At 38.9% G+C, this 15547-nt stretch overlaps 1 protein-coding gene and 1 long non-coding RNA gene across 3 annotated transcripts in view; one reads left to right on the top strand and one right to left on the bottom strand.

Moving 5' to 3' along the window:
• Positions 1–15547, bottom strand: part of nrg3 (neuregulin 3) — a 912452-nt gene that overhangs the window by 499774 nt on the left and 397131 nt on the right. The gene's annotated exons all lie outside the window — the stretch shown is intronic.
• On the top strand, positions 9288–11401 carry LOC103279425 (uncharacterized). The gene is made up of 2 exons (XR_010005003.1): positions 9288–9582; positions 9764–11401. It is a non-coding gene; the product is annotated as an uncharacterized LOC103279425 (long non-coding RNA).

Here is a 15547-nt window from a genome sequence, read left to right on the forward strand (position 1 = left end):
ATATGTTGGATAATAAGGAGGCATTAAGGAAAAGACTATTAAACATCAAATTAGTTTATGATTTTACAAATTAAGCACCAAAACATCATGTTATACAACAAATCTGACTGAAAAAGTAGTTCAATACGCAGTAATGCTATGTGGTAATTACTGTATTTACGAATTTAGCACCAAAATATCATGATATATTGAAAACATTGACTGCAAAAATGCGTTGGATAATCCAGAACGTTGGATAAGCGAGTGTTGGATAAGTGAGACTCTACTGTACTTCTAAATAGACACATGTGATTGTGCTGTTAGGGACCTTAAATGTACTACTACATCAATAAAATATAGTAAATCCAATTTAAGTCACTACAAACTTTAAAAGAGCTTTCCACAATGCTATGTTTTGGAGGTTGGGTACAGCACCATAGATAGTAAAAGGCCCCTTCTACACTGCCATATAAAATTCAGGACCCTTTCACACAGCCATATAACCCAGAATATCAAGGCAGAAAATCCCACAATATCTGCTTTGAACTGAGTTATCTGAGTCCACATTGCCATATATTCCAGTTCAAAGCAGATAATGTAGGATTTTATTCAGCTATGTGGAAGGGGCCCCAAGTTATCTGCTTTGAAATGAATTATGTGGCAGTGTACTCATATAATTCAGTTCAAAGCAGATAATGTGGATTATGTGCTTTGATAGTCTGGAATATATGGAAGTGTAGAAGGGGCCTCAAGCTGAATCTACACTCCCATAAAAATCAGACTATCAAGAAGATAATCCACATTATCTGTTTTGAACTGGATTATAAGAGGCTGGATCTACACTGTCATATAATCCAGTTTCTGAATCCAGATTATCTATTTTGAACTGGATTATATGCAAGATACTTCACTTCGGCAGAAAAAATGGAAATCAAAGATACAGAATGGGGGACGCCTGGCTTGACAGCAGTGTGTGCGAAAAAGACCTTGGAGTCCTCGTGGACAACAAGTTAAACATGAGCCAACAATGTGATGCGGCTGCTAAAAAAGCCAATGGGATTCTGGCCTGCATCAATAGGGGAATAGCGTCTAGATCCAAGGAAGTTATGCTCCCCCTCTATTCTGCCTTGGTCAGACCACACCTGGAATACTGTGTCCAATTTTGGGCACCACAGTTGAAGGGAGATGTTGACAAGCTGGAAAGCGTCCAGAGGAGGGCGACTAAAATGATTAAGGGTCTGAAGAACAAGCCCTATGAGGAGCGGCTTAAAGAGCTGGGCATGTTTAGCCTGCAGAAGAGAAGGCTGAGAGGAGACATGATAGCCATGTACAAATATGTGAAGGGAAGTCATAGGGAAGAGGGAGCAAGCTTGTTTTCTGCTGCCCTGCAGACTAGGACACGGAACAATGGCTTCAAACTACAGGAAAGGAGATTCCACCTGAACATCAGGAAGAACTTCCTCACTGTGAGGGCTGTTCGACAGTGGAACTCTCTCCCCGGGGCCGTGGTGGAGGCTCCTTCCTTGGAGGCTTTTAAGCAGAGGCTGGATGGCCATCTGTCGGGGGTGCTTTGAATGCGATTTCCTGCTTCTTAGCAGGGGGTTGGACTAGATGGCCCATGTGGTCTCTTCCAACTCTACTATTCTATGATTCTATGATTCTATGAGTCTACACTGCCATATAATCCAGTTCAAAGCAGATAACCTGGATTTAAAAACTCGATTATATGGCAGTGAAGATGAGACCTGAATCGACTCTACCATATAACATTCAACAAGAGGTTGGACAGCTTCCTGTTGGGGATGCTTTAGCTGGAGATCATGTATTGAGCAGGGAGTCAGACTCGATGGTCCATGAGGCCTCTTCCAACTCTATGATTATGTGAACACGACACCAATTTAACTAGTTATTATGGGGTGTGCAAAATTTCATTTGTGCCTCATTTTTCATATATATTTCATAGGAGTCGTACATACAACATAATGTTAAGAAACCCAAGGGTCACTCACGCAAAAAACTTAAGATTCAAAACCTCTGATCTATGACTTTTCAGAAGGGTTATGTAAATCTTGTAAATGGCTCCAGGTCTCTGTCATGGGCCCCGCTTCTCCTCCAAAAGGGCCCTGAGGAGGATGGTGGGACCTAGAGTGGAGGGAGAAGCCCTGCTCTATCCCAAAGGTGGCGGCAAGGAGAGCCCAGGGCAGGCAGGAGGGAGGAATGCTGGGGCAAGGAAGAAGCTGCCCCTGCTCATGGCTGACCCAGAGATAGACAGACAGAGACCACTCATGACATTGAGGCTTTAAAGTGGGCAGGCTCTGGTATTCTGAAGTTAGCACAATTCTGGGAAATGTAGTTAAGGGCGGGGCATTTGAATTCTTTTCCACCGGGATCCTTGGCTTCCCAGACTACATTTCCCAGAATTGTTCTCTGAAAATTTTAGTGTTCATTCTCTAAAGGGATTTTGAAATAAAACAGGATTGCTGGGTGTAGAATCAGTCCTGTGAGGTAGGCAAAGTTGAGAGGTAGTAACTCCAAAGTTTATCTAGTAGGTTTCCTATTATTATTATTATTATTATTATTATTATTATTATTATTATTATTATTATTATTTTCAAAGGTTGGATGGGCATCTATTGGATGTGATTTGACTGTGCTTTTCCTGCCTGACAGAAGGGGATTGGATTGGATGGTCTCTGTGGTCTTCAAGTGAAATAATACATGAGTGAAATCCAATTAACAAAAGGCTTTGAATTTTCTCCATTCTCAGGTCTTACCCTCAAGATAGAATGGGATGTGGCACAAGGACTGAACCTGGCACTTCTAGCCATTATTCCAAACACAACCATAATCCCATGTCCCCTATCTGTATAACTGAAAATACGTCATTACTCCTGATATTTCCCAGCAAGGAGAAGATCCAGGAAGAGTGAAATCAAATTCCAAGCTGAAGTGTTAGAAACAGTATCCATCCAATACCGCATCAGGGGATTCAGTAATATTGGAAACAGGGCCACTTAAAACATCATTTTGCTCATCCAGGCTTATGAAGCAGGGAAATATGGCCCATAATCCTGCTTATTATCACTTCGATCAGATTCTTGGGATCTGCTTGCAACTAATTCTTTCCCTCAAATGATCTTCTTTGATCCCTGGAAATCAAAATTTAGGGGGAAGACTTTTTGGATTACAGTTTTCAGAATTGATTATCTGAACTGGCCACTGGTTTAGGGGTTTATGGATTCTGGGAACAGTAATCCAAAAATATACAATTTTCTGCTACAGACCTATTTCCTAGTTTGTGCATAGATATCACTGCTCCACTCAATACACTTTCATTTTGGCTTAGTGGAAAAATCTAGGAAGAGAGAGAGAGAGAGAGAGAGAGAGAACAAGAACACAAACAAAAGGAAAACCTTGGAGATATCAATGGAAACAATGAAGAATCAACACATGTGCTATATGAAGAGCTGGCTTTTAAAAAGATTTGTAATTTTTGTGCACATGAAGATATTTTATGTACACTGTAATTTTATTTTATTTTGTTACATGCAAAAGCAATTCCATTAACATAACAACCTTTCTCAATTCATTTAATAATAACTAATATGCGATTAATACTACAATTGCTTACAATTATTGCCCATCACAATCTGATTTTTCTCCCTCTCCTCCATTTACCTTCACCTAATGGATAAAATCTGTCATAATCTTCATGGCCATTTCTCCACCTAAAGCAATTTAATCTAGGTTTTAAAACATAGATGTTGTTTAATTGAATAACAGAAACAGAATTCTTGTCTAAAGTGCAAGACTGAATAAAATAGACAGTAACATTTTGTTAAATGTCCCAAGAATACAAAGAATACCATAAAAAGTGAGCCAGCTTGGACAGTTTTAAAACTCATTGAATTTTAAACTGTTAACATCTACCAGTCATGATGGACATATATCCAGTTCCAGTATGGCCCCCCTGTAAATCGATTTATATGGGTGCTGTACCCATGATTTGCTTGTGAGTTTCCCATAGCTAATTGATTTCCTGTTGTATTAGCAGAGGGTTGAAATGGGCAATTCTTTGCTCAGAGCCAACAGGATCCTTCTTATAGTCTTTCAGTTCAAACACAACCTGGAGGTAAAATGCCCATGACAACAAGACTGCATGGCCTCCTTCCATACCCAATGACTGTGATCACATTTAATAAGACAAGTATCAGAGTGGGTGCTGTGGTGTGAGCTGGTTCTGACTCTTAGGATAGCCCCATCATTGCAAAAGTATTAATGGAGGCCTAAGCAACTCCTGACTGTTAGCCAATACAGTTTAGGAGATTCTGATATCACATTTGCAGTCTCCCCACATAGCACAGGTCAGGGGACTAATGGGGAGGAACAATGTGATTTCAGTTCCCATGTTAAAATATAAGATGAAGCATACTTAATACTATGTAGTCCTATACCTAGTGTTCCACAAGGAGTCAATGTTATCTATATTTTTTTCCTGGTTCTGTCTTTAAAAAGTCCAGATTTTACCAGTACAGGTTGAGCATCCCTCAAATGGAATTCCAAAATCCAAAATCCTCCAAAGTCTTATGCTCCAAATTATTACCAGGATAAGTGTCTAAGGTGTATAAGAAACATAAATTTAGACTTGGGTCCTATAGTCAAAATACCTCACTGTGTATGTGTGTGCACATACAGGTATTGCAAAACTGAAAAACCAACACCACCAAAACAAAATCCAAAACAATTCTAGTCCCAAGCATTTCAGATAAAGAATATTCAACCTACAGTATTTCTGAGAGTCCCATCTTGGGTCTTGTCTCCTACTGCTTTTCTGCTACTCAGGAATCTTAAGAGAATCTTACTCAGGGCTTCTTAAACTTTTCCCACTCGTAACCCTTTTCCACCTAAGAAATTTTTGCGTAGCCCCTGGTATATAGGTATATAAAATAATATAAAAACCAAACATTTACTGATAATAAACCAACATTAACAAGGCTTGTTAAACAGGCTGATTTTTCTTTTTGTGGAGTATAGCTGAAGCATTTTCTGCAGAGTCAACTGTAAACACAGCACTTTGTGACTAACAGAATTGTTTAAATGACTAGTGTTTAGAAGTCTTTTACTCTTGGCAAATGTTTTGTGATCCCAACGTTGGGCTAAAAGGACCTCATTTGGAGTCAGGACCCACAGTTTAAGAAGCAGTGCCTTAGAGAAGCCTCAACTTTTTAAAGGTGAATTGTACTCAGTAGGGGTGTGCAATTTGGCCAAAAAATTTGCTGTTTTGGACTCCATTGCCAGCTGGCCCCTCATTCATTTTACTCAAAAGGAGAGGGGTGTTTTCATTTTCATTTGGCAGAGATTCAGCTCATTGGCTACAATGGGAAATTTTAAAGGCTCAATTTGCAGTCATTTTAAGGCATAGCTGCATAAAATCTACCTCAGTTTTAAACCCCATTTACAACTGCAGGCATGCCAAGTTTCAAAACAATTCACCAATCTACTGATTTTTTAAGAATTATTTTAAGTTTTAAACATAACATTTTTTAAAAAAATAAGACAAACCACAAGAAAGGGTTCTGGGAATTGCAGTCACCGGTTGTGTCCATTCTTAGCCAATCAGAGCATGCTTTTTGTTGGCTGTGAAACAGAGAGAGAGAAAAACTTCAACTCCCATCATGCTCAGAGAGAAACTTTTCAATGGCCACCCTATGCAAGGGCTGCTGGGAAAGTGAGTTCTCAGAAAAGCCCTCTCTGGAGGAGCAGCCTAGGAAGCTTTCCAAAAAGAAATGAATGGATGCTGCTTCTGTGAGGAGGGAAAAAGACACGGCTGCCTCAGGTATATTGCAGATGTAACTCTTTCCTCTGCAGAACTGAAAAAATCCGGCTCTCTGAAACTGTTTTGCTGGGCTTTTTGTCATCCTCCTCCCAGTTCTGTTTTGCAAACTACAAATATTTTTGTTTACAGTGATTTTGGCCCAGCCCTAGTACTCAGTGCTTCCCAAGCCTAGTCATAATATTCTACAAGAGTTCCAAAATCCCTCACACTTTTTCAGGGTTTTTTTTTAACCCCAGGTAATTTACCAGCAGTTTTTCAAAGAGTCCTCTCCAAGGTTTCTTGGACACACTTTCAATGTCAGACATCTTAGCCACAGTGCCTTGGACTTCTTTGATTGTTTTGCCTTTTTTCCTGCCTCAGAAAAATAGGATTCTCCCATTTTTCAAAAACACCCAGTGAATTGTGGTGAGCCCCCTTTTTGTTACAAATCTACCTCATTTGGAATTGTGACTTGAAACCAGGCACCGCAACTCAGAAAACAACTGAAAACATTATATCAGATTTTGAGGCACCTATCACAGCTTCCTGATGAGATATGGCTCGTTTCCCATTTTTTGTTTCTAGTGTGCTCCTTCCACCAGTTTGTCATTTCAACGTGAACCTTGGGACTGCAACTTGGCAAGAACCAAAAAATAAACAAATAAAAATCCTGAGCCACCTGGCACAAAGATACCTATGAGTTATGAATGCCACACACAGCCGTTCTCTTTTATTATTATGAATGCTGCAGCATACTCTCAGGAAATTCTCTCTCTAAATAAATAGATATATCCTGGATATAGAAACTGACTGTTGAACATTGAACTTGAAAGAATTTCAAAAACATACCTATAGTACAATCACACAGGGACAGCAGGGAGGAAAAATAATGGAAATAAGTAACATATTTTCTTCTCTGTGGAAATTAATTTGCATAATGATATCCCAGTGTGGAAGTTCAAAACTGCAGTTCCCAGCCACTCTCCAGCTCCCACAACTGTAGACAAGCTAAATGACTTTACATATCTTTACTGCAGTGTAATACAAAACTTGAAATTGGGAAAATGAGAGGTTTGAGATGGTGCTATCCATTTTGATTAGGATCAGTGTCAATTCCTTTTTCCTTATTAAGGATCTGAAGTGACTCAGAGGCATTTGCTTCCAGTTCTCATAATACGGAGCCTTTTAGGTCAACATACTTGCGCCATGGGGGTCCAAAAGAAATCCAATATATTTTCAACAGACATAATTCAACTGCTACCCTCCCTTCAAGACTTTGCCCCTAAGTAGGATTTCAAACATTCAAAACATTCTTTTTCCAAAATGTTAACTGAAGACAGCCTTTTGACTGCCAGGAGAAAACAGACTGTATACACGGCAACAGCATAGGTAAAACTACATCTATGGATTGTTGTATGTTTTCCGGGCTGTATGGCCATGTTCCAGAAGCAGGCCTGTAGCCAGGGTGGGAGGGTTTAGGGTTTCAACCCCACCCCCCAAAAAATTTTCAGGTTATAAAAAATACCTGGTTTACTCATGAATTCTAACTGGCTAACCAAATCCCTATGCTAAGTCTATGAGACAGAAAAAATTAAGAGTACCTCCAGGCACTATCTCAAGCAGATATTGACTGGCCTGTAGCCGGGAGGGGGGGGGTGTAGGGGTTCACACCCCCCCCCCCCCCAAATTTTCAAAAAAAAAAAACCCCTGAATTTTTTTTCTGGCTATGGCCCTGTCCAGAAGTATTCTCTCCTGATGTTTCGCCCTCATCTATGGCAGGCATCACAACCTCTGAGGATGCCTGCCATAGATGTGGCCAAAACGTCAGGAGAAAATACTTCTGGAACATAGCCATACAGCCCAGAAAACATACAACAACCCTGTGATCCCGGCCATGAGAGCCCTCGACTACATCTATGCTTTAAATTAGGAGTAGGAAAATGTTGGCCCTTTAGACATTTTGAATGACAACTCCCAAATTCCTTTTAATATTGGCTGGGTGGGATTTGAAGTGGAAATTACCTAGAGGGTCCAGGGTTGCCCATTTTCCCCAAATGGGAAATTCAATGTAAGTTGTTTGTTATCACAAATTATTCAAATATTAGCATGATCAGTACTTCAATAATGAAATTCTTTCTTCCATCACACAATGCCATTTGACAAAAAGTCTGCAATTTAGTTTGCATTTACAACTCGCATCTATAGAAAAAGAGAGAGAGGCATTATGGGCAATTCTTACCAGATTCTGCCCCCTCCTGATACCTCATAGGACTTTATGCCACTGATCAGAGAACAAAATTCTGATAGCATGTAATACACTGACATTTTTCTTGTCTATTTCTTTTTCCCCCATATATTTTAATACCATTTGCAAGCTCCCTCAGAAGCATATGTACAGTAAGTTTTTAAAACCGATTCAGGCAGAATATATTTTCACTTCAAAGCTCCTTCTAGTAAGAGTAGCAGCAGCTGTAGAAGTATTATTTTGTAGGGGATGGAAAATATGATGTTGATAGCAATTTTCTTTCTCAACTCATGTTCTCTCAGTCAACATTTCTCTTCCTTCACTTTCTACATAAACTATACCTCTTTTGATGCCAGACCAGCCTTAAGGTAACTGCCCTGCGTGGATACCCTGTTACATTCAGGCTGGATCTACATTGCCCTATATCCCAGCAAATAATCTGATCCCTAATTATTTGCTTATCCCAGGTTATCCCAATACCCCCTTGCATATGGGATATATTGAGCATGGTGATCAGATCATGAGGTGAATAAACATAACAGTTTAAATAATAAATGTTATTTATTTACTTTCATTAACAAAATAGTCTGTGGTGCGGCGGCATCCTCTTTGGTGCTTGGGATGTCGGTGCACTCCCCTTCCTCTCCCGGCACCGAAGGCTGAAACCAGGGGCACCGAAAAGGAAAGAGAGTGTGCCGAGGGCCCAGGCATGGACAAAGACGCCACCATGCCATGTACCAGTAAGGCCTTCTCGAGGACCACCCTGAGAATTTCAGAGGGGGCTGAAGCCCCTTAAGCCCCCCCCCCCCCAGCTACATGCCTCTCTAGCAGTGTAGACACATTTAATCCAGTCAAACCAGATAATCTGGGATCAGATCCTGGTATATAGAGCAGTGTAAATCCAACTTCACAGAGCCAACCTGACTGCCCCCTCTCCATGATTTTTACTTCTTTGCTTACATACTTTTTTTCTATTCATCATGATGCCATTCTGTTTTAAGGGGTGAGGCTAACAAGTGTGGCTGATGCTAATAGTGGCTGCTCAAAATGAAAGGCAGTCTGACCATTGTGACATCTTCTTGAAGCAGCCAGACTAAAAGCGAGAAACTAGCTATGGTGGCTATGGTGATAGAGCTTTCCCAAAGTAGCATTGTGAGCTCATCCCATGGCTTCCTGCTTGACCCCATGCTGTTCTTATTTGTCTCAAGTGTTCATTATGACCTCATCTCTGCATCATCTGCCTGAAAGAAAGATTCTAGCAAAAGTAACTGTTGAGTGTCCTAACCACGCATCTGTGCTTGGTTTGTTAACTGCACAGTGGCAGATAGGAAGGCACTCCAAAGGCTCACCACTATTGCACAGAGAAGCATTGGTTGCCTTCTCCTCTCTTTTGAAAAACTTTATAGGTCTTGCAGCCTTAAGAAAGCATTCTTGGGGATCCATCTCACCCAGCATATTTTTATTTGAATTATTGCCATCTGGCACACAGTACAGGATTACAAAGATAAGGACAAACAGACTAAAAGATAGCTTTATTCTAGAGGTGTGGCTATGTTGAATTTCATGGTATCACATTGATGTGGGGACTGTGAGGTTTTGGTTGGAGTGTGGAAGTATGGATGTGTTTTGTGATGTGTCCTGGGGAAGGCATTTAATTTCGTTGTGCAATAGTACAATGATAATAAAGCTATTCTCTCCTTCTCCTCCTCCTCCTCCTTCTTCAGAAAGAAAAACTATTGTGAATTTACACAGAGGCATCCTGACTGAAAGAAGAGGGATGGCCCTGACAGCATAGTGATGGCACTTGCTTGAAGGAAACAAGCATTTGTGAAGGAGAGGAACCGGACCACTTGGATGTCATACTGATGCCACCCACCAGAGAGAGAGAGAAAATGGCCACCAAAGTGATGCTGCCTACCAACAGAGTGACTGCTTTATCTCCTCTTGAAGAAAAGAGGTACATTGACCCATCTGCTTTGTACTGCCAAGAGTTTTAAGAAGAAAGGAAACTCCATGATTATCTCTTTTTAACCTGGACCATAAAAGAATGATGATTCCTTTCTTGTAAATCTCCCTGCTGTGCTGTTGCTATGAATTCACTGGAAATAATGGTGTGGCAAGAGAGGCATCCTGGCAGGTGTCTTCCACAGCACAGTCAGCCTTCTGATATGTTGAGAGAAATGGAACTAGTTACTTTGCAGGGTACAGCTTCTTCCTAAGCTATTGTAGCACTTAAAGTGGAATTATTACTTTTTCAGCCTCTGCCACCAAATAGCTGTTGGGCAGACAATGTGGAGTATTTTTAAATGGGGAAGATGGTGCAAGGTGGCTTTCATCCCCCATGTCTAGGGTTGGAAAAGAATTCATGAAATTGATGATTTCAACTAGATTCTTTAAGTCTTTAAGCTTGTATTTTCTGAGATTCACTACAAGACAAAGAATGTGTTGTGTCAAAATTCTGGGTCTCCCCATTCTTAGCCCAATTTTTAACTATGTAACTGCAAAAGTATCATGAAAATACAGAGCTGCTTATTTTGATGATTTGGATATTGATTCAGGAAAACTCCAGATTCCTTTTAATAAGGCTGGCAGAAACATATAAGCATTACATATTCCAGACATCAGAATAATACTTTTGCCTAGCTATGTTGAATCCATACCTAGCCTCTGAATATTATTATTCCTGTCTTTGGTGTATTACAAATCAATTGAACCATCTAAAAGAGTTATGTCTGGATTTAAAACAGCCATCCATTCGATTCCATCTCTACCCTACTGTAGCTTTAAGATAACCCTGTAATGGCAGAGTTGCACCTTCATTGGCAATTCATAACCCACTCTGTGCAACGGGTGCAAGCTTCAGTGCTTGCAAAAATGGGAAGGGAGTCAGCAAATTAAAATGTTTAGTAAACAAAATTGTCCAAAGGGAAATCATTAGCAAAATCAGATCCTCTCAAGGTGCTCAGTGGAAAGTAAAATTGCCTCATTACATAAAACACTAGACACAGAGCATATCGAGTTCAACACCTGCTAGTGAGGGTGATGGGGAGGAGATTTTTTGTTTCCCAACAAAACAATCTCATTCTCAATATGCCGAATCACCATGTAATAACACAGGTGCATGTATGACAGTGAATATATGATAAAAATGGAAACAAAATTTGAAAATGTTTTGTCAATGGTTGGAAAAGGGGCTTTCTGGATCTCAGTTAAACCTGATGAAAAAGAATCTCTGCAGTTTGGATCTTTTCTGCTCAAGAAGAAGAATGGACATTTCTTTATTTCTTTCTGCACAAAGAAAAACATGGTATGCCTGTGTATTTTTAAAAAAACAAACAAACTATAAACAACCTTCAAAGCTGTTCTGGTTTAGAGAATTTTCTTTCCAGAGGAAAAAAATGGCTATATTACTTGGTCTTTGCTTTAAGAATAAAATTAGCAAAGGTTTACACCCACACACAAATGGGATGACAATATCTGTTGTCTGTGTATTATGATGCAAACTGACCTATTCTGTGCATTCAGGATTAATGTGACTACTGGAATGTAATGATAATTTGAACTTCACACTTCCTCCAAATTGTGTGATGTAGTTCTCAGCTTAAAAACAATGTACCAAATGTGTTTTCAGATTCATATTTTAGCATCAGCTATATTTAGAAATGTGTACTTTGAGGTGCAATTTGTTTATAGCACTGAGCCAGGTGAGAAAATACACCCAAAGTATGTTTTTAAAGACAAGTATCGGGGGATGTTTCAAAGAAGAAAACATAAGTTAATGTGGAAATGGAAAGGACATGAACAGAGATAAAATTTTCATAGGTAGAAAGACAGATCTGTCATATGTAATACATACACACAAACATAAGGTAGAGTTGGACAAACAATTCTATTTATTTATTTAAATTGTTTCATTCTTACTTTTGAGAATGCAAAGCAAACTTTTAAAAATATGGTATGACCCCAATATACATAGAAGATATATTCCAAGACACTCATTATAGATACCTCAAACCATGGGTAATAGTCAATTATATATTTGGACCACATTGAACCCAAAGCATAGCACAGAATTACATTGGAGGGCATAGGGGGCCCCACAATCACTTCTCGGCAGAGAGGGGTTTTTTTTGCAGTGTGGCTAATTGAAACCATGGATATTGAATCTATGGATGAAGGGATTGTACTATACACAAAAAGCATGTTATAAGCACATGCAATAGAGAAACTAAACACAACATTAAAAACAAGCAAAAAGGTACTATGTTTGGACCAAAAAAACACATAATATCAACTTGACCTTAAAAATATTTTTCTCTACATATTCACAATTGCCAGCCAAATGCACTAAAATTTGGCACATAGGTCCCATCTACACTGACACTCCATGCAGCTGCGAACCTATTTAGGATGAACGAGTTTTGTTGCACAGGTGATTAGATTAACTAGCCTAGAACAGGTTTGAGTCCAGGTGGGTGATTATATTAACCACAGGACCTAAGTTCAAACCACTCTGTGGGTGTTTTCCTCATTTCTGGGAGAAATGTGCAACAGTCTTTAAAAGCTACAGTAGGTTAAACAGGAGTGGGAAGTGATGGTTTGGAGTGGAGGTAATCAATTGCCCATCCCAGGGGTCAATTTACTCCCTGCATGCCAGGCTTGGCACATTTTTTGATGGTTCCCTTGCTCCCGCATTTCAAATTCTTCAAAGCCAATTTCTCCCTGGAATCTGACATATAGTGAAATCTATACTGAGATCTGCTGCAGCACATTAAAGGGCTTCACTCACACTTTTCTGTGAGTTTCTTTAATGTGCTGTATACTTTTTAAACTGTGTTGCAGTGCACATTGGTGGTATGCATTTTGTGGCTGGTATGGCTTTGAAGTCACCTTGAAGCTGCATTAAATGGTCAGTGTGGATGGGCCCGTAATCTATATAGTCTCCAGCATTGATACAGATAGTAATAGACTAATAGATCTTGATTTGTAATGGACTGGGTGGACCTTAAACCTCACCACAATTGCAGCAGAAGTACAGTAGTTGAATAGTTCCTCTGTTAAGGTTTAAGGGTGTTCAAAAATGCAGTGCCATCAGGAAAATTCCATGGCAACTGACTGAGCAGCATGATGAAGCATTGTGATTGTTACATTGACTGACTAGAGAATGTCAGTATTTCAGCATTTCAGCACTAATACTATGGGAGAGATTTTTAAAATAGAAAATAAAGCAGGAACCTTCACTCTAAAAAGAGAATGCAAGGTTTCCAAATCAGGTGCACAGCTGAAAAGGCAAGGAGGTGCCTGGGCATTATACACATGCACAGCTACATCCCAGCCAACATTACCAGTTAACATCCACAAATGAATCAACATGCCCCACCTTTACAAACCATAGTACTTAGGTTTTAAGAAGATTTGAAGGAAAACAGATGGGGGGTGATGAGAAGTGTCTAGAAGAGACAGAATAGGATGTGGCAAAAATCTATAAGAAAGGCCCTGTCTGCGTGAGCAACATATAATATGTAGACCAGCATTTCTGTGGTCTACTACTGTGGTAGCATTCAATGGGAAGTCCACTGACTTTTGCATGTGAAATTCCAGACCATGTGTTCAATACAAAGTGCCTTACTGTGCTTGTGAAGGCAATAGCATGCAAATACATTCATGTCAAGAGGGCCTTACAGAAATAAGTGGAAGATAAAAAATTATAACTCTAACTTGAGCATCTTTAGGCGAAAATATTTAGGAAATTAAATTTGCAGTTTGTACTGTAAAACTATAACCTTTCTAGAATTATTATTATTATTAAAATAAAATTATTATTATAACCTTTCTAGACTCATTTTCCCATTTTAATCCTCACAATGTAATATTTATTAATTCTAAATTTATTAGATTAGTTCTCAGCTTTATGGATTGATCTAATTCAACCAGTCTGTTACATAGCTGAACATCTGAACATGGGTCTCTCCAGTCTATTCATTTTGTCCCAACCTCATTCAAAAATTGTTATTTTGCAATTGGCTTGCAATACATTTTAGTGTGACAACTGCCATGCAAATATTAATGGCATTAGTAAAATTCACCGTACAGACGGCATGCAACAGCATTCAACATGCAGAAGTATTGATGATTTAGTATTTATTAGGTAGTTTGCGTGCAACAATTTTTTCTTTAGTATTTGGTAGTAGTTTTCATGCAGCAACAAATGCAATCTATCTAATTTGACATTTAGATAGCTTGCATTCAATGCCATTTTATTTACTTTTTAGAAGTTATTTTGTGCCCTTCCATACACTCAGGACAGCTTATATCTTTTCAGAAGACTACAAACATCCAGCCATTTATTGTTCCTACAAATCTGACAATCAATCAGTGTTATAAAACAAACTAGAAAATGCCAACCTGATTTAAGTGGTCATTTTTTAAATTTTGAAATGAATATTGGCATTAATGTATAATTTCTCATCCTGAACTATTCTGAAATTCCATGTCAAATATCCATGACTCTGAAGAAGAAGAAAAATTTTGAGGGTGTAAATATCAATTTGGCACAATTACCATTAATCCTTGATTGACTCCATTTTCACAATGTTTTCTAACAATATTGTGGCATCTATATAATCATGTTTATAGAGAATACTCAGTTAGGATAGAGCCGTTCACTATATTACAACTACTGCACCCCAAAAAAATGCTGTAAAATCTGCCTCATTGGCTATATTTAGGGGAAAAATTACTTGGTTTGTCAACTTAGTATTATTTTGTCAGCATATGAAGAAGTATAACTCTTCAGGATGCATCATGTTATATATGATCACAATACCCTCATCAAGTCATATGTATGGATCATTATACAGGGTGTTTCAAAAGATGGACCAGATTTGAAATCATTATATCTCTGCAACCATGACCGAAACTCTTACCACTTGAAAGGATGGGGCCTAGAGTTTCAAATGCATTACCACTAGATGCCTCCCCCAGAGCACAAACAGCCCCTAACCTCAATTATTCACAAGATATGGCATTTTGTGGTTGTGAAGGTCAGCAGAATTGATTTTGTAACTGTAGTACAGTGTGATTTTCAATTGTCTTTTGGCACTGATCTGCCAATGCCAAAGAGCATTGATAACAACAATATGAAGAAATAGATTGTTTATGTACAGATAAAATAAATTTGGTCCATCGTTTTAAAATACCCTTGATATCAATGTAAAATCCACCCAGTCTATACTCAAGCCACATTTACATAACAAATTTTCTTTCTTCAGAACGTCAATGTCTGACTGAATTTTTAAAGCCCTAGAAATGTCTTGCAATATTTGATGTGCAAGTTTTTTGTTAATTTAGATATTGTAATCTGTCTTGAGTATCTTTCATTAGAGAAAAGCAAGAAATAAAAATAGTTAGTTGGTTAGTTAGTTAGTTGGTTAGTCGAGTTCAGACAGTATGGCCACAGTCCTTTAGAGTGAGGAACACAGTCTTAAACCCATTAATGTTAAGAGGAT

This window comes from Anolis carolinensis, chromosome 3, assembly GCF_035594765.1.
Source record: "Anolis carolinensis isolate JA03-04 chromosome 3, rAnoCar3.1.pri, whole genome shotgun sequence".
NCBI classification, from domain to species: domain Eukaryota; kingdom Metazoa; phylum Chordata; class Lepidosauria; order Squamata; family Dactyloidae; genus Anolis; species Anolis carolinensis.